We start from the raw sequence: 18,677 nt of genomic DNA, 5'->3' as shown, positions 1-18,677 counted from the left end.
GTAACCATAACCCTATGTGCAGTGTAAGGAGTCATAAGCTAGTTTTACATTTGACCTTAGAGAGGTCAAAGGTCACGGTCAATGCAATTTTAAAATAGAGAATATATGGGTTCCTATATGCGTTCCATAGTAACCATTACCCTATCTGCACTATGTAAGGAGTTATAAGCTAGTTTTGCATTTGACCTTAAGTAGAGGTCAAAGGTAACGGTCAAGGCAATTTTTGAATAGAGCATATATGGGTTCCTATATGTGTTCCATAGTAACCATTAATCTATCTGCACTTTGTTAGGAGTTATAAGATAATTTTACATTTGACCAAAGATTTTGAAAGCTTTTTAAAGAAATGTGTCAGGCGGTCATATTGGTTTACGCACAAACACCATTTTTGAAAAAGGCAATTGTATTGACACAGGAATGATGCTTGTCAACTTTGGAGTTAATCAAATAAACTGTTTTTCAACTGAAGCGGGTTTAAATTTAAGAAAATGTAGGAATGGTGGTCATCTTGTTTTACAAAAGAACACCATTTTGCCATATTTGAATTCCATTGTCCCCAGGATGATGCAATACAAGTTCAGAGTTAAATAGTTTTCAAACAGAAGCAGTTAGATGTTTGGGGTGCATTTCAGCAAATTTGGTGGCAGCCATTTTGATATAAAAATGTATCGCAGCAACTTAGGCTTCGCAAACTTGAAGCAGGTTTGGTTGTTGATGACATATGCTAAGTTTCAGATCAATTGCTTCACCGGTTCCAAAGAGGAAGATTTTGAAAGGTTTTTCAAAAAAATGCGTCAGGCCACCATTTTGGTTGACGCAGGAGCGCAATTTTCTAGCATCTGAATTGTATTCAATCTGGGATGACTGCCAAACTTGATGTTGATTGGTTACATGGCGTTCGAGCAGGAGCAGTTTAAACTCTTGGGAAGAATAAAAAAATAAAAAAATAAAAAAATAAATAAATAAATGAATGAATGAATAAATAAATAAATAAATAAATAAATAAATAAATAAATAAATAAATAAATTAAAAAAAATCTTTACAATAGCAATAGGCTTCCCCAGCCATTCTGACTTGGAAGCCTAATTAAGCAGACACAATGGCAGTCGAATATCAGTTACTCTCCGGACTGGCCTGGACAGTTATCATTACTTTGTATGATAACATGTATCATACAAAGTAACACTATTTGTATGATACATGTTATTTAAGTTGAATTCACTGCTCTGCCTGGGCTGGTTTAAGCATTCACACCCCCTAAACTGCATCCATATGTGGAACATATATTACAATTAATGTATCGAAATAAAACTTGACCACAGCAGGACTGGAACCAGGACCCTCACAAATTGCTTTCTGTCACCCTACAAACTGTGCTGTTACAGCAGCTACTATGTTACAAATTAAAATGTAATTGAGCGCTAATATATTGCTGTCAGTTCATCTGACTCCAGGCACTCTGTGTGAGTTATTCATTTAGGTTGATGTGACTTTTTTGAAACTATCCCACTGCTATCAATTTCTTTTCCACCCCCAACAAAATTGTAATAGAATGTGTTTGTAAAGTACCACTTTGTTTTAAAAATAAAGCTTCATTAGACTGCGAGTGCTTATAAAGATTTTAAAGATGTAAAACAGCCTCAGATACCATAAAAATGAACCCTTTTCAGTGAAATGACCCCTGATCCTACCCGTTATGGCTTCGCCCCTTCAGCACTTGCGTTCGTGGCTTTGCCACTCATTTCTTTTTTCCAAAAGTAGCATCCCCCTAAATTCCTGCCTACGCCCCTGCAAATACTGTTTAAAAATAACTTCATAAAAATCTAATCGAGTTCAGATTCAACTGTAGGGCAATAGTCTTCTGATAGAGCCCCTTGTTACAGTTCTATAAACAAACATTTTTACATAGGGTTCTGAACACCAGAGGATATAGCTGTGTTCAGAACTGAAGTAGAACAAGGGGGAACATAGGAAGCATTGTATAGAACCTGTAATGTAACGGTGCTTCAGACAGGCTGGCACTTATCTATATTCCACTTCTTAGCCCAAATATATCTAAATCGCTGTGACAGGAGTGACAGGAGTCTCTTGTAATTCGCCCTCCCGACTACTGGCAACGCTGTGCAGGAAGGATCGAGACCGAGGAGAAAGGCTGAGTCATGGTTGGGGCGGAATCCGCAGTGGTGACGGCCATCTTAACTTGGGGCAGGACCTCATGGTCGAGCCCCATTATTGCAATCAGCTGTGCTGCGCTTAACGATTGGCTGAGGTGGGGCAGTGCACTGGTTGTAGGGGTGGGGTTCTGCCATTCGGTCTCCCTATCCTGGACTGAGTCGGTCGTGCTACGTGAGCTTGTTTACTTGTTTGTTGTGTTTATACCCAGACTGAGGATTCCCAGGCCAGCTGCCTCTGAGCTTGGACTTCCCCCTGTGATCCTTGGCATCTCCAGGAACTACTAATCCTGCTTGGGAGAGGGAGCCCAAGCCACTTTCTGTTCTGTGTGGATTATTTGTTTTCATTGCAAGCCTCTGCTTACCATAGCTGGTAACAGAGGCAGTTTGTTCTTTTTGTCGCTGCAACTGTGTGGAAACCCACTGCTCGGGACTTTGTACTATTGTGTGTGCTGTAAATATAATCCAACCACAACTATGTGCTTCCTGTCTCCATCTCTTCCGGGTCACGTCACTTCCTCCCATAACCCACCACAAGAGCATATAGAGGTTTTTGAAAGTTGACATTGCGTGCTTGAAATCGTAGAGCTCCGCGGGAGTTATATTTCCCAAGTTTATGTGATTCTCTCCCCAACCGAACCCAACCACCACAAACACACACACACACACACACACACACACACAATGCTGTGTATTATGGAGTGGAAAACACCTACTGGTATGGGGAATTTATATGCAATACAAGCTTTAACAAATGTTAAAGTAAATTAAATAAAAAGATTATAGAAAAGCTTATGCATGTCAAAGTTTATGGAAGTGTACTTTTGTCATGTAGGAGAGGAGTTTGAAAGTGGAACAGAGGAGATCCAAGGTCCAGGTATTTCTGAAAATGACTCATCAGATTCTTATATACACTATAATGACAGGGGATTTGATGTCTCACCTTATTTTGAATTTGAAAATGGAGATGTTCCACTTTTCCAAGGCTCTGCTGTTACAAAGGCTCAATCGGTTATGCTGATAAATGCGCTCATATTGCGACATGGCTTAACTAAGGAATCTACATCTGATCTTTTAAAATTAATTGAGCTCATATTCCCTGGTGTATTTCTACCTAGTGTCTTCCAATTATCTAAGCATTTTACAATTATAAAAACATTTGCGAAATTCCCTTTATTGCAAAGTATTTCTTGCGTACTGTGGAACAGATCCATCTTCGACCAGCTGTCCAAATTGTAATTCAGACTGGTAACTTTATGATCATATGGAAACTGGTGATGTTTTCATGTCTTTAGATGTTTTTACAATTCACTGATGCAGCCAAACACATCATAAACTGGCAAGAATCTTCTCATAGTTATGCAGTAAGTGATGTTTCAAATGGATTATGTTTTGAAAATCTGGTACAAAAATGTTTATTTAACAAGAATGACTTTTCACTGACTTGGAACTTTGATGGCATATCAATTTTTAAATCCTCGCTTTATTCTGTTTGGCCAGTTCAATTTCATAGAAATGAAATCACAGATTTGTGTAGGAAACACACCTTTTTAGCATCTTTGTGGTTTGACAGTTATAAACCAAGCATTGATACATTCTTAAGACCATTTGTTGATGAAACTGTAAAATTAGGCAATGAAGGGTTTATGTGGAAAAACCTTTTTACTCAGAATAATTTGGTGAGCAGTGATCTATGTGACTCTGTCTTGCAGAATGCTATGTTGTGAATATGGATGTAGCTGGTGTGAGCACACTGGTGAAATGATTTCCAAGGGGCGTGTTTTTTAGTGTGCCAATCCTGCTGAATTTCCTAATGTACTTCAAACTCATGATTCCGTTGTTCACAATGCGTTGGATGCTTTCCATTTTGATCAGCCAGCTAAGGGAATTAAACCTCTGTCACCTTTAATGCTTATTTCTTGTTTTGATATGGTTGATGGCTTTGTTCCAGATTACATGCCTGCAGTGTTACTAGGTGTTAAACAAATAGCATCTTTGTGGTTTGGCTCATGTTATCATGGGACACCATGGAATAGTAAGATAGCAGAGTGGATGATTTGCTACAGTTTTACACCTCCAGACAAACTACCAGGTACACAAGGACTAAAAGTTAGGAGATACTGGAAGGCAAATGAGTGGAGAAATGTCTTACTTTTTTATTCTCAGACTTCTCTACATGGTAAATTAGAATGGAAGTATTATTTTCATTGGTCGGTGTTGGGTAATTCCATTTTCAGAACTAGATGTGGCCCAGCAAAATCTCCAGTCTTTTGTTAAATTATTGGAAAAGAGCACATGTCCTTTAATGTGCACCTTTTGCTGCACATTTGTTGAAGTATCCGTAATTGGGGACCTCTTTGGGCATGGTCTACTTGAATCTTACAATCATCAGCTACTGTTGTTCTATCATGGAGCCAAAGGAGTATCTATGCAAATATTTAGAAATGTGCCTGTTGAGAGATGTGCAATATAATAGTCACTTTTATTTTCGAACATGCCAACCAACAGTGCTAGATTTTAATGCATAAATTAATGAATTATGTGGCACATTCTACACAGATTAAATGTCTTGGTCAACCTAACCTTGTTCCCATTTCTCACCGGATAGCTGCTTATCATTCTTTAACTGCATTTATCCAGACATACTTTAGAAGAGTATGACAGATTGAATCTATATAATGCAGATTATTCATCAATAAGCTATGCAAGGCAGATGAGAAAGGCAAATTATGCAATATGTTTCCATGGAAGATTTGCTTTATTACTGGTATCACCAGTCCACTTTCCAGATAGAACAGATGTTGTTGTTGACCTAAAGCTTTTACAGCTTGTAAAGAAATTTGCAAAATGATTCCACAAAATGTCCATTCTTATGTGAAGTGGAAGATACTAACAAGGAGATTGCAGTTCACCGTTGGATTTAGGTTAAAAAAAAAAAAAAGTGTTAATGAAGATGAATGAAATTATGTATATTTGTCCAATACCAAATTCTTTAGAGAGTGACTAGGCCTTCTTTTCAGCTTCACCCTGTGCCACATGCTTTATACATAAGTGCACGGTTTATGCAAATGCATCGATTAATCAATGTTATGAAAGGGTAAAAAAAAAAAAAAAAAAAAAAAAGAACACAGTAATACATGTGGAGCTGTGGATTATTATGTAACATTGCTAGTAACGCTTTAAAAATCATTCTGCATATTAAATTGATTACATCTGTTTACGCATATAGTAATTAAATATATTACATTATTTTTTGTTACCTTATTCGGGTTGATTTGTACCAGTTGGGGGTCAAAGCAAAAGCCAAAAAAAAAGTTGTTTAAATCCATAACAAGTCAGAGTAACAACCAATAAAGAAAAAAACCCTCATTTTAAAAAACTTATCACTGTCAACAGCAGTGTAGTAACAAGAGTGTTGTCCATGGCTTATATTTTAATTGTGTTAAGGGACATGATAGTGTCCACATTTTGTTTTAATTTAAGCAATGACTGGCACTTGCTTACAATCTGCCCAGCATTACTGAATACCTCCTCACTAGGGACTGACGTTGCCGGGATGCTTAGTACTTCAAAACAGTTTAACACCAATTTTCTAAATGATTTGCACCCGACGCTGTAGCTGCACCTCATCATGTCGGCACCTCGCAAGAGTCCTGTGAGAATGCTGCAGCACATGCATGAAAACAGATAAGCCGACAGATCATTCCAGTGACGGTTGCTTCTGGTGAGCGCAGCTTTTCCAGGCTGAAATTCATCAAGACATATTTGTGCTCAAAGATGACTCAAAAAAGCTTGTCAAATTTGGCAGAGCAAAGTTGCCAAGAATTTAGAATACTCAGATTTGCTGCTAAAGCTAGAAAAATGTCTTTGTCATTTATGTTCTTACTTAACTTAGAATGTAAAATGAAAAAAGGGATTTGATAATGCCCAGGGGTTCATTTGTAAAAATGTTTTTGTAAAAAATGGCATTGCCTGGTTATTCTCGCCGCCGAGTTGTCAGAACCCACTTACTGTCGGGCATTACAGTATTTGTCAATAGGCCTACTGGGACATGGTCATTTTAGAAAAAGTTAATATGTGATATGCTTGAAGTAGACTGGAATTCTGATAAAGTCTAACAATCAAACTGAAACAAGTATGCATTACATTTTAATATCATTAATATTATTTACCATATCTTAACGTTAGTATATGTAGGTGTGTATGATTAAATAATGCACCTATATACTAACTTTAAAATACGGTTACTACTGTAGCATTAATTTGATGTTCTGGTCTCCACACTTAATCATCACTGCCTAGGGCTCCACACAGCCTAAGACCAGCCCTGCCTGTACCAGTGTTGTATCATCTTCTAATGCGCAACGACATCTGGGTGAACTGTGAAGTATCTTATTCAGGAAACACTGTTTAAAACGTCTCATAAGTATAAGTACATGAGTACCTGAAATAAGTTTGTTTTAACTTTGGGACATGTTAAGTCTTATTTTTCTATCTTGTTTTTGTTTGCTGTTGTCAGATTTGAAAAGCACTCGCCCAATTTTAGAACTGGAAGACAAATCTGTGACGGCAGAATGCATTTTTATAGTTTGGTTGTTGGTGTGTTATGCAATTGTAAACAACAGAAATATGACTGTTATGAGCAGTGCTGTTACAGATTCTGTCCTCTGTCAGTGAGATGAGGTTAGAAGCTCTAGAACCATGAATGCAGAAGAGCCCGGTTCTTTTGCATACAGGTTAAGGCTCTCATCTGTGGTGTATGTGGTCGGTGGTTCACGCCCAGCCTCCGGCCTGTTTCGCTACAATGTGATCAATTGACACTCTTGTTGCATAATGTACTGCCTGGTAACATGGGCCTCTTCTGTGTGCTGGCTACTTTTTTTTACAGTTTGTTGTAATTGCTGCCACTTGCTCTTAGACCTCAATGAAATTGGGACTAGATTCAGTGAGCTATATCCTGGTTAAACCTATTAAAAATACAGACCTTTGTATGAGGGACTAGAACCTTAAAAGTCAATGGAGGACTACCACAGAAACACACCAGTAATACAATATACCTCCGACAGCGAAAGAACAAAAAAATCAATACTTCAGATAATAAACCCCAAAAGCCCCAAAGAGGCTGCTGTTAACCTTGCACAACCCCAGCAGTTCTATGTGTTGACTAACAAAGAGTTAGCAACTCAGGCTGACAATAAAATGTTGTCGAACAAACACAGCCAATCAACAGGCAGGCACCGACTGAGATACCGGTAACAAACAGGAGTAGCTAAGAGAGACAATCCTACTGCACCAAACAAGGACATTCAAACTGCCTCTGCCGATTTAAAACATTCAGATTTTATCAAAGCAAAATCATGAAAACAAATCTGAAATTATGCAATTGCCTCGTTTCTAATAGCTTATTGTCCCAGGAACCACATCCAGTTGGCTCTAAGACAAAAGCATCAACAGCAGGGTGTGGCAGCCCATTCCATACACCCACCAATTATTATTATTTATTTATTAGCAGACGCCCTTATCCCAGGCGACTGACAGTTGTTATAAAGTATCACATTACAAAATATCACATTATAGATAATAGCAGTTATAAAATACAATAAAATCAGGAGTAAGAGCAAATTAAAAATAAAGTAAATAATTATGTTTGAAGGGTGAGAGGGGGTATAGGGAGAAATAACTGGAGGTAGGAGGGGGCAGAAAGGTTGAGACAGCGATAGGCAAGTACAAGAGTTTTGAATTGGATGCAAGCGGCAATAGGGAGTCAGTGGAGGGAGCGGAGCAACAGAGTAGCGTGGGAGAAACGAGGAAGGGAAAAGACAAGGCGAGCAGCAGAGATTTGGGTGAGCGGTAGTGGACGGATAGCGGAAGCAGGGAGGCCGGCCAATAGTCAAGGCGGGACAGTAGCAGGGTCTGAACTACGAGCTGTGTGGAGTAGTAGGTGAGGAAGGGGCAAATTCTGCATATGTTGCTGAGGAAAAAGTGACAGCAGCATGCCAGAGAAGAGATGTGCTGAGAGTCAAGGGTGACACCGATTCTTGATTGATGAGGAAGGAGAGAGGGTGGTGGATTCAAGAGGAATAGCGATACAGAGATCAGAGGGTGGGGGGGGGAGAGAGAAAAGGAGGTCTGACTTGGAGATGTTGAGTTTAAGATGATGGAAGTGCATCTAAGAGGAGAAGGCCTAGAGACAGGTAGAGATATGGGAGGAAATGTGGGAGTCAGAAGGGGGAAAGGAAAAGAAGATCTGGGCATCATCAGATTTCCAATTTCTGTGTGAAAAAGTGCACCCTCCTTCTCCACTGTCCTTTAGTCCTGATCTCTGTGCTGTGCTTGAAGTAGCAACTGGGGTTTGTTGTTCCATTTAAGAATTTTAAAAACTTGAATCAAGTCTCCCCTTACATATTTATCTATTTACCCTAGTAACTCATACCCTTAAGCCTAGTGGCTATCCTAATTGCTAATCTCAGAATTCTTAAAGTGATTGTAGCTAAGAAAATAATTCCATGAATTATACCTGTTATGTGCACTTCCATTTGTTATATAAGTCTCAAATTACTGTTTATAATTAATTGTGAACTAAGTCCCCTCCTCTTCTTCAGAAACACCTGTATCACACTCTTCAAAATTGTCCATTTAGTTATTGCAAGAGTGATTGCAAGAGATCGGGAGTGTTTAGTTGTGTTGCTGGTTAAAGAGAAAGAAACACACTGTATATTAAAGAGTTCAGTGTCAACATATGCATGTCAAATATAGATGCCAAGTATAATATGGCATAATCAATGTTTATTGAAGTATTTTCCAGATACATTACTGTTATGCGTCTATTTCACACAAATATTATTGTATGGTAGAATAGTATGGTAGAAAAGCCATGAAGAGAATTCTCATGATGGCTTTTCTGATTGGTTACAAAGATTTGCTTAAGTTAAAAAAATTAAATCTAATCTTACACTGGGCACCAAGACAGTTGTTTCCATTGTAAAAAAAAAAAAATACTTAAGTGAAAACTGCTTCCACTAGTTCACTTCCTCATAAGAAGATCATAAAGGACTGAAATTAAACAAAGCAAAAAAACAAAAAAAACAAACAAAAGCAGCACTACTAATCCCCTCTACTACCTGGCAGATTTATACCCACCCACCTCATCACATGAACCAGGTGGGCAAAACAAAAAAACATACCCGTTTAAACATATTTCTATATTTTAGGTGAGTCAAACTTTCCTTTTACATGAAATCTAAATCGTAATGGTACATCCCTGCAAATCAACTTTCAAACAAAAAGTAAATAGAACATACAGGGATTAAAGTAAAATTACATTTCATATGAAGTAGTTAAAGAAGACATTTCAAACACAAACATTCAAATAATACTGTTATTTGAGGAAATTAATAGTGATAAATGGGAGTATTAATGAGCAACTGTACCAGTACCAATACTAAATCAACAGGTGTTACAAATAATTACATATTTGTTTATTTAGCAGACACCTTTATCCAAGGCGACTTACAGAGACTAGGTGTGTGAACTATGCATCAGCTGCAGAGTCACTTACAATTACGTCTCACCCGAAAGACGGAGCACAAGAAGGTTAAGTGACTTGCTCAGGGTCACACAATGAGTCAGTGGCTGAGGTGGGATTTGAACTGGGGACCTCCTAGTTACAAGCCCTTTTCTTTAACCACTAGACCACACCGCCTCACATATACAGCCCTTACACATAAGTATGGGCCAGGCAGAAACATATGTCAGGGAAGCCATCCTGCTACACACCCTTTACAGAGACCATTAGTCCCATAGCTGAGCAAATTCAAATCTACTTCTTAAGAAGGGCAGACAGCAGGGCTATTATACACCACTGAGCCACTCTCTGGCCTCAGTATGGATCAAAACCAGGACCCCAGAGCAGGAGATTAGCCTTGGGTTCCAGCTCCTCACACATTCCCCAGGAGTTGAAAACTAGCAGGGAACTGGCAGTCCCAGCGGAGTCACACTTCAGTACAATATCTCTTTGAAATGTTCTGCGTTTAGCCTTTAGACCTTTCAGCTGTGAAGATTTTGTTCACTCAGTTTGCTTAGACAAAAACAGGATTTGGTGACTGACTGCACAATTTACGAGTGCATCAAAGTGCAGAAGAAAAGGTATGACAATGGAGGAAAAATGTCATTAAATTATTTAATTAAATGCAATAAATAATGAGTTAGTCACCTTGTTAGGAACATAAATAAATACAGTTATACAGAACTGACCGGTATACAGAAATAATTAACGTAATACCACAAAACAAGCCTAATTATTCTAGGTTATAGACTGGGTTATAACAGACTGAAGGGAATTAAAATCACATAGCAGGCACATTAAAAAAATAAACATAAAACAGATTTATTTTTTCAGCATATATTTAAGTGGAATGAAATTTGTTTATTTTTTATATTTTACTTTTTTGCCATTTGTGGGTCGTGACATACAGTAGGGGCTGATATCTACAGTATTATAGCTATAGAATTCCTTAAATCTTACCCATGTTGCACTTCCATTCGCTACACATGTCTGAAATGTGGAGTTTTTAAATCAACACGTTATAGCAAACACATTTTCATTTTAAAACAAGACACCTGGTAATACACTAGGATAAATGAAGTTCCCAGTTTTATTGCCTTGCCATAAAGGAAGTCTGCTACTGTTCTACTTCCTTGCACATTTCACCCCAGCAGTGTCTTCTGGGTCAAAGCATGTTACTGAGTGAATGCATGCCCGTCAATGGGGGAAGCAGCTGATTGGTTATTGAGAGGAAAGAAGCCAGTAAAGGGATGGGGACAATTTCTCCCCAGGAAGTGCAAGACAGTCTAAAAGCATAGCTTACAAACAGATTTCTTTAACATAGCGTAGAACCAAAACTGCACTCTGAAGAAAATGTATGGCATTATTTCATATCAATTATAATATTTATAATTTTTTTTTAAAACTGTTGCATATATTTAGAAAGGACACAATTATCTATTCAGGGACACCATGATATTTAATGAGTGAGGGTGATAAAAAAGCCCCACCCCTAGCTGGTCTAAAAAATTGATAACATTTGTGAGATGGTTTGATCATTAAAATCTTTTGCATGTATTAAAAGAGAAGATGATCAGATATTCAGAGATAAAAAGATATTTACTAAGTAAGGGGTCTGAGTGGGATAGAAAGGGAAATCAATGCCCCACCCCCAGTCTATCTCTTCAGGAGCTCGTGGGTTATTCTGCTGTTCTTATTCATAGAATACCTACTGTACCCTTTCCTCAAAATGAATTAGCTCTTTACAATTTACCATTTACATTCACTGATAACAGAATCCAGACTATTCAATTGTAATGCTAATCTGAGTTCAACATGTCTTCTGCTTTATAAAGCTCTTCATTCTAACATGCTGCTGTAAATAATAAAGCTTCCTTTTTTGTATGGCTTAAAGTGACTGTGTATAGCTTAGGCAAGGTCATCAAAGCTTGGTATGCAATTTGCACATTTCCTTGTAAGTGATTCAGAGTACAGAAGTTCATAATGCATTTTTTTCATTAGAGATGTTAGTGCATTGTATATTATAGGGTTATAGGGCAGTGAACATCTCTTTATGAGTTATATCAATATGCTTTTAGCCTTGGTCTGTGTAGTTTTTTAATGTTTTCATTTTTTTGTATGCTTTCTTTTACATCCTTATAAATCATGTAATCTATGCATATTTAAGGTCATTACAAACTGTGTCGACTGTATGTAGATGTGGTTAATATCGGCACTAGTAAAAGTGAAGTGTCTGTTGCTGTAATCCAGACACAGATGCCCGCAGTCCTATAACTCTGTAACTGCTTTATTATTACTATACAAGTTTTTAAAAATCCAGCTATATTCATTTTTTAATCATCATCAACCTTTATTTAGTCCATTGAATGAGGGAGAATGAGGGAGAAGGTTGAGGAAGAGAATACTGTTGAGTGGCTGAGGTAGGTGGATGACTGAGATGTCAACATTGTCGATTGAATTTGCAGAAGAATGGCATTTCAAAGGGTACATCAGATGTGATTTTTTTAAAGCAGGTGGCGTCAATCGTACTGATATGGAGACTATAGCACGGTAAAGAACTCAAAATGGTACGGTAGATGACATGAATTGGTTTTCTCTGTAATGTATTGTGGAATACAGCAGGCTAAATGTGCGCTCTGGTTTGCTGAAAGGTCATCAGCAATCTATAATACAGGGTTATAGGATGGGGAAAAGAACTGTGCAGAAATATTACACAAATCGTAAAGGTGAACTCACTTCTATATTATATCACTTCTCATCTCTATATCACAAACTGTGTCTTCCTCATTACATTGCTCAGGCAAATAGAGTTGAATTTAAGTTAGGCTATTTAAATAAAAACATATTGATTGACCCACCAAATAAATCACTTATTTTTTACATTTCTATGTAAATCTATACCTTTTTTGGTAACACTATATATTAAGGTACTGTTTATTAATGTCTTATACATGTTTTATACATATATAATAGATTCGTAATAACCATGTTATATAGTGTTAATAAGACATTATAGATGATTTATAAGCATGCAATAGCCATTAGACTGAATTACAGTTTTATAAAGGGGACCATTTTTAGCCACCTATTGTGCTTTGGGATGTTTAAATGTAATGCTGTCCATGGCTATTGCACGGTTATAAACAATCTATAATTCTTTATTAACACTCTGTAAGATAGTTATTAAGTATCTAGTATATAGTTATAAAACATTAATAAACAGGACCTTAATGTAAAGTGTTACCCTTTTTTTAAATGTTGCTTCATCATTTATCTCAAGCCATGTTTCACATATAGTTTGGTTTAGTCCATTAAATCTTTTCAGAGAACATAACCTTTATTTTTTGCAGCTTACATTTAGGCACAGAACCCCACGTTGTTTCAAGACCAGACTTTGTTCCTCAATAACAGGTTTTGGAGTTGAGAATAGTATACAGTTAAATGGCAGAATCTTTACTGTATTGCTTTGGCTACCACCATCATCATCATTTGTAACCAGGAGGTCCCCGGTTCAAATCCCACCTCAGCCACTGACTCATTGTGTGACCCTGAGCAAGTCACTTCACCTCCTTGTGCTTTCTTTCGGGTGAGACGTAGTTGTAAGTGACTCTGCAGCTGATGCATATTTCACACACCCTAGTCTCTGTAAGTCGCCTTGGATAAAGGCGTCTGCTAAATAAACACATAATAATAACTAGAGAACTGCTTGTCCAATTATAATAAAAACCGGTTTTCCTTGGTGTAATGAATTGGCATCTCAGCCTGTTGAATTGACCTGAAAGGCAAGGACCAGACCCAAACCACAAACCATATGGTTCAAAGATGAACACCTTGCCATTCAGTTAAAGAGCAAGCTGTAGTCGCAAGGTAAGTATGTGTCTTATGCTGATGGTGATATTATTAACTCATCAGCTGTTAGGAGGAGATTATTTACCTCCTCTTTCCGCTTAATAAAAGCACGTCCTCGAGCATAAATAAAAGTGCATGCCCACCTCGGCTCAGGGGGTTTCAACGTCAGGCTCGTAACCTTTGAAAATAAAAATGAGGTCTGTTAAAAAGAAAGAAAAGACAAGGCTGTAGTTTTTTTTATCAGTCTCGAAGGACTGACATTCAGAACTACAGTAATGCTTTGATGTACTAATGTAAGATAAGACTCCTTCACATTCTACCTGACAGTGCTTGGTGCACGCCACTCCACCATTCAAAACAGTTTATCTTCTTTACTGCCAGTTTTAATCAATTCAAACACTATTTATAAATCTGTGTATCATGTTGTCAATGTGGGTAGCCAAAACTACTTGGCTCTTCTGAATTTAATGCTCATGAAACACAGAGAACCATGATACTGGTTATATTCTGGCTTTCCACTACTACCTCTGAGTGTTCCTCCCTACTAAACCACTCATCTTCACTATTCTGTGCCTCTTTCAACTGTGCCAAACTGTGTGGTGGTTTTGAAGTGGACTGTGATGTGATGTTGAGACCACCAAATTCAAGAAAGGACACAGGTCTGTAAGATGGGGATTTTGCCTCCAAGTGACGGCCAAAAAAGAAATATGTAGTATAAAAGTTGTTTTTTTCTTTAATGGATCTGCCATAGGGTATATTTGCCCATTCTTAATTTGTCCATGTGTATCATATCCTATGCACCATCATTAAACAACTTCACTATGCTGTTTAGCATTATGAAATGGATTAAATATTGAAAGATTGTATTGTTTAAAATGGCAGTGTAACAGGGGTGGTTAAACACACGGTCATAATCTCTTTATATAGAGCCCTGGTTAAACAGGCAAATGTTCTCCAGGTTTGGTTAACTCACCCTGGTTAAACACACAGTCATGAGTCTTTCCACTGGTAACACAGCATGAAACAGCACAGAACAAAGGACTGGCTTTCCAGCCCCTTTTTAAAGGCAGGTGACCAGGGTTAATTGATTATCAATTCTTCAATTGACACCTGGCCAAAAATAATTGGACATACTAAATTGGGGAGTATCTGGTAAATTGTTAGTCAGAAAAGGCAGTTACCATGAAAGATGAAGGACATCATTGCCTTGTTTATCAGTCATGAGGGGAAACTGCCTCTTGGTTAGTGAGTTGGAAATACAAAGATTGACAATACAGTATGGCTGGAAATTCACAAATTCAGTTGATTCACGTTTAGACCATGTTGACAGTAAATTGCACATGTACTATAATTTGCTGTATAAGGACCCTTCATTTTCACTGTTTTCAAGTTTCACTATTTTTGTACTTGTAAAAGAGACAATGAAATATTGAGATAGTGCTGCAGTAATGCAGGGATAGGAGGGATCAGAATCTGTTTGTCTCACTAAATAGATTTAGATCCATCCTTTCCTATCTCAGAATGAGCTGCTAAGTGTTAGATACCCAGCAGATGGCACTGATGTATATTCTCATTAGATTGCAGTGACTTTGTCTTTGCCTCAAAACACATTTTGGTAAAATAAATAAATAGTGGTAGACACCATCTAGTTCCAGGGAGAATCAGATACAGTCCTAAATAATGTGGCCTTAGACTTCTGGGTCTCCCCTTGTTGACCAAATAACATTTGTTAAACTCCTAAGTGCTGAGAAAAGAGTACTGCTGCATACTGCATCTTTTTTTACACATGCATTTACTTCATGCCTTTTCTTCTTTTCTCCTCATGGGACAAATTTCATTCACTTCTCTCTCCCACAGACTTCTTTAACAGAAAAGCATGCAAGACAGAGTGCTGCTGGACCTTGCGGCCATTCACAAAGTGTGATACCTATTACAAAGCTCCCCTTGAAGCTCAACTCAGTCAGGAATTAACAGCAGTGGAGCCTGGTCAGGACCAACTAAGCCTGGAGTGCGAACAGGGCCTACGGCAGGTAGGAACAGACACCCTCCCCGGTTGGTTTCCTACCCTCTTTTGTTTTGTTGTTGTCACTGTGATTTAATGATGGCCTTCTGGCTGTGAAGTGTAATGGGACAGATGGTTATCATGCTGATGAAAAGTGAAGGAATATGGTGCAATGACTTAACCCAGGTGAATAAATGCCATAGGGGTTGGCCTAATGATGTGTATTAGTTTAAATGCGACATGTGTCTTAGAGTCTTGGAGTAAGAATCTTGTTTTCTCAAGCTGTTACTGTAGTGACAACAGTGAGTTCTATATTACATTTTTTCAGAGCTACTATATACTGGGCTAAGAGGACAATTGCCTGGAGAAAGAATGAAGATAGGAGCTATATAAAAATATCTATAATTTGAGACTTATATTAGGGAAGTTACTAAAGTATATTTTTACCATTTGAGAAATATAGCCAAACTTAGACCAGTTATTTCCGTATCTGATGCCGAGAGACTAATGCACGCCTTTGTTTAATCTAGAATTGATTATTGTAATACACTTTTTTTCTGATGTCCCAAAACGCGTGGTATCTCGCTTGTAGCTTGTTAAGAATACCACCACTAGAATTCTGACTAAAACCAGGAAAAGTGAACACATTACCCATATTTTGGCCTCTTTACATTGGCTCCCTGTGCAGTATAGAATTGATTTTAAGATTTTGCTGTTAACTTAGATGGCCCTGAATGGATTCACACCTAGTTATTTGCAAGAGATACTGACCTCATATCTTCCAAACCACACTCTGAGATCACAGGATGTAGGGCTGCTGGTTATTCCTAGGGTCAACAAAAGCAACACGGGAGGTAGGGCTTTTTCTTGCAGAGCTCTGAAATTATGGAATGTTCTGCCTTCGTTTGTCAGGGAAGCTGGGATCATTACAGTTTTCAAGTCAAGACTAAAAAAACACTTTTATAAAATGTCTTTCTTATCTTAGTGGGTCTTAATGTAACTTTAAAGTTGCTGCTTTTGTATTATTATGTGTATACTGTTATTTAAATCTGTTATTTAAATGGTCTGATTGTGGCAGTTGTATGTGTGACATGCTGTACAAATGTATTGTGGGGTTTTTTTCTGCTATGTACTGTACCGTGCTTTGCGATACTTTTGTATAAAAATTGCTATATAAATGCAATAAATAAATAATATAAACTCAGTACTTTGTAGGCCAATTATCTCCAAGCAAACATTTCCCTCAGACGGTTGTGCAGTGCCATGCAAATAGGAACAGTTTTTTAAAAGACACATGGGAGGGAAGAGGAAAGCAGTTCATCTTTAACCATGTTCTTAATTTCTAGCATTACTGCTGGCAAAACAATATTACTTTCTATACGTATAGCTCACTAAGCAAGTTGTTTGTTCAACTCAACCCCCCATGTATTAATAATAATAATGTGGGTTTGTTTCATGCCAAAAGTGTTTTTAAACTTTCATAATTAGCAACTGATCATTAAAGCAGAGCGTTTCCCAGGATTGTTGGGGTGCAGCCGTCACAGAAAGGTCCTCTTTATTTTTTGTTCCATATCTAGCTTCTCATGGGTTAAAAGGTAAAGGAAGGAACCCTTTTTGAATGCTTATCAGAACGTCAGAAAAGTTATGAACGAAAGGAGGCCGTTCGGTCCTTCAATGCCTGTCCGGTTCCTAGCAGCTAAATGATCTCAGATAAATTTGATACAAAATTAAGTTTAAAAAACAGCTGGGTTTATTATTATTATTTATTTCTTAGCAGACGCCCTTATCCAGGGCGACTTACAATCGTAAGCAAATACATTAAGTGTTACAATACAAGTAATACAATAAGAGCAAGAAATACAATAACTATTGTTCAAGCAAAGTACAAGTGTGACAAACCACAATTCAATAATACAGCAGATAATAGTGATAGTTACATCAGGATATGATTAAATACAAAATACTACAGGTTAAACACTTGGCAGATTACAGTATTCTGAAGTACAGGATTAAATGCAGTAAATGCAGTAAAATAGGGGGCAGCAAAATAAAGCACATTTAAATGAAGGGTTTAGAAGGAAAGTCCTGCTGGCTACAATGACAATATATTCTGTAAGTGCCAGAAACATTATAAACATCACATACAAGTGATGTTAAATTGTCATGGTAGCACTTTAGATTACAGGGTATTGATAGCCATGTAATTACATTGTTATAACTGGGATACCTATCAATCATTCCTGACGTAACATGCTGCCTTTAGTTTTGTTTACCAGTTGTGGTTCTTGGTGCATATAAATAACTGAAGAACTGGACCGTGGATTCATTAATGCATGAATTGTTTTAGGATGAATAAGTACCTGCCGCTGTTGTGTAAATAATTGATTGATTGGCCCAAACAGTGTTGCTTAATGATGTGTATACCTTGATTACAATATGTCAGTACATAGAATATAAACTGGCACATCATATTACAGTTACGTATTGCATTTAAAGAGACAGTTGAGTGTTTCTTGATTGACCTTGGTACACCCAATACAGACAGTGTAGGAGTAATTTTTAGATGTATTCAAAAAGTGTAATGCTTAATGCCATCATTTTTAAGACAACTTGATTTCTAATGACTTGATGTCTCTTGCTTTGTCATTGTGCCTTGCATTTATCTAAACCCTCTAAAATCGTGGCAGTGTAAGTTTCAAAGTGGTGCCCAGCCAGAAAACATTTGAAGTAACTTCGTCAGCAGTTATCCCTGTAGATTTTATGTAGAATGCGAAATAGTTTAAAATGTATTGTACCATTACATTTCAACTGTCTACAAAAGCCCTGCTGTAATACAATGCAGCCATCATGTCTCCCAAGCAAGCAGAAGTGATTGACCCATGTGATTGAGGAGGAGATTTTTGACTGGTCTATTTGATTGCAGAGGCAGGCTTGAGAATTAGAAGAACATATGTGATTGAATCTGTATGCTTGTGATGTGATTGTTTCATGCCCCCCTTCAGCCACTCTATGGCCAGGGTTCCCTGACTGCTACTTTAAGAACCCCTGGTGAAAGGAAGTGATGGGAAGGTACATACATGTCCATAATAT

At 37.6% G+C, this 18,677-nt stretch overlaps 1 protein-coding gene across 3 annotated transcripts in view; it reads left to right on the top strand.

The window, feature by feature from the left end:
• The window catches only part of LOC117428391 (leucine-rich repeat and immunoglobulin-like domain-containing nogo receptor-interacting protein 1), a 558,576-nt gene that overhangs the window by 71,435 nt on the left and 468,464 nt on the right, over positions 1-18,677 (top strand). For 2 of the 3 annotated variants that reach the window (XM_058994911.1, XM_058994912.1), the window contains exon 2: positions 15,443-15,615. The gene's annotated coding sequence lies outside the window, so the exon portion shown is untranslated. Of the gene's footprint in view, positions 1-15,442; positions 15,638-18,677 lie in introns of all 3 variants that reach the window. The other variant, XM_058994913.1, reaches the window with a different exon arrangement.

The sequence above is a fragment of the Acipenser ruthenus genome, chromosome 21, assembly GCF_902713425.1.
Source record: "Acipenser ruthenus chromosome 21, fAciRut3.2 maternal haplotype, whole genome shotgun sequence".
Taxonomy (NCBI): Eukaryota; Metazoa; Chordata; class Actinopteri; order Acipenseriformes; family Acipenseridae; genus Acipenser; species Acipenser ruthenus.
The sequence above is the reverse complement of the archived record's forward strand: the minus strand, read 5'-3'. Positions and strand labels throughout refer to the sequence as shown.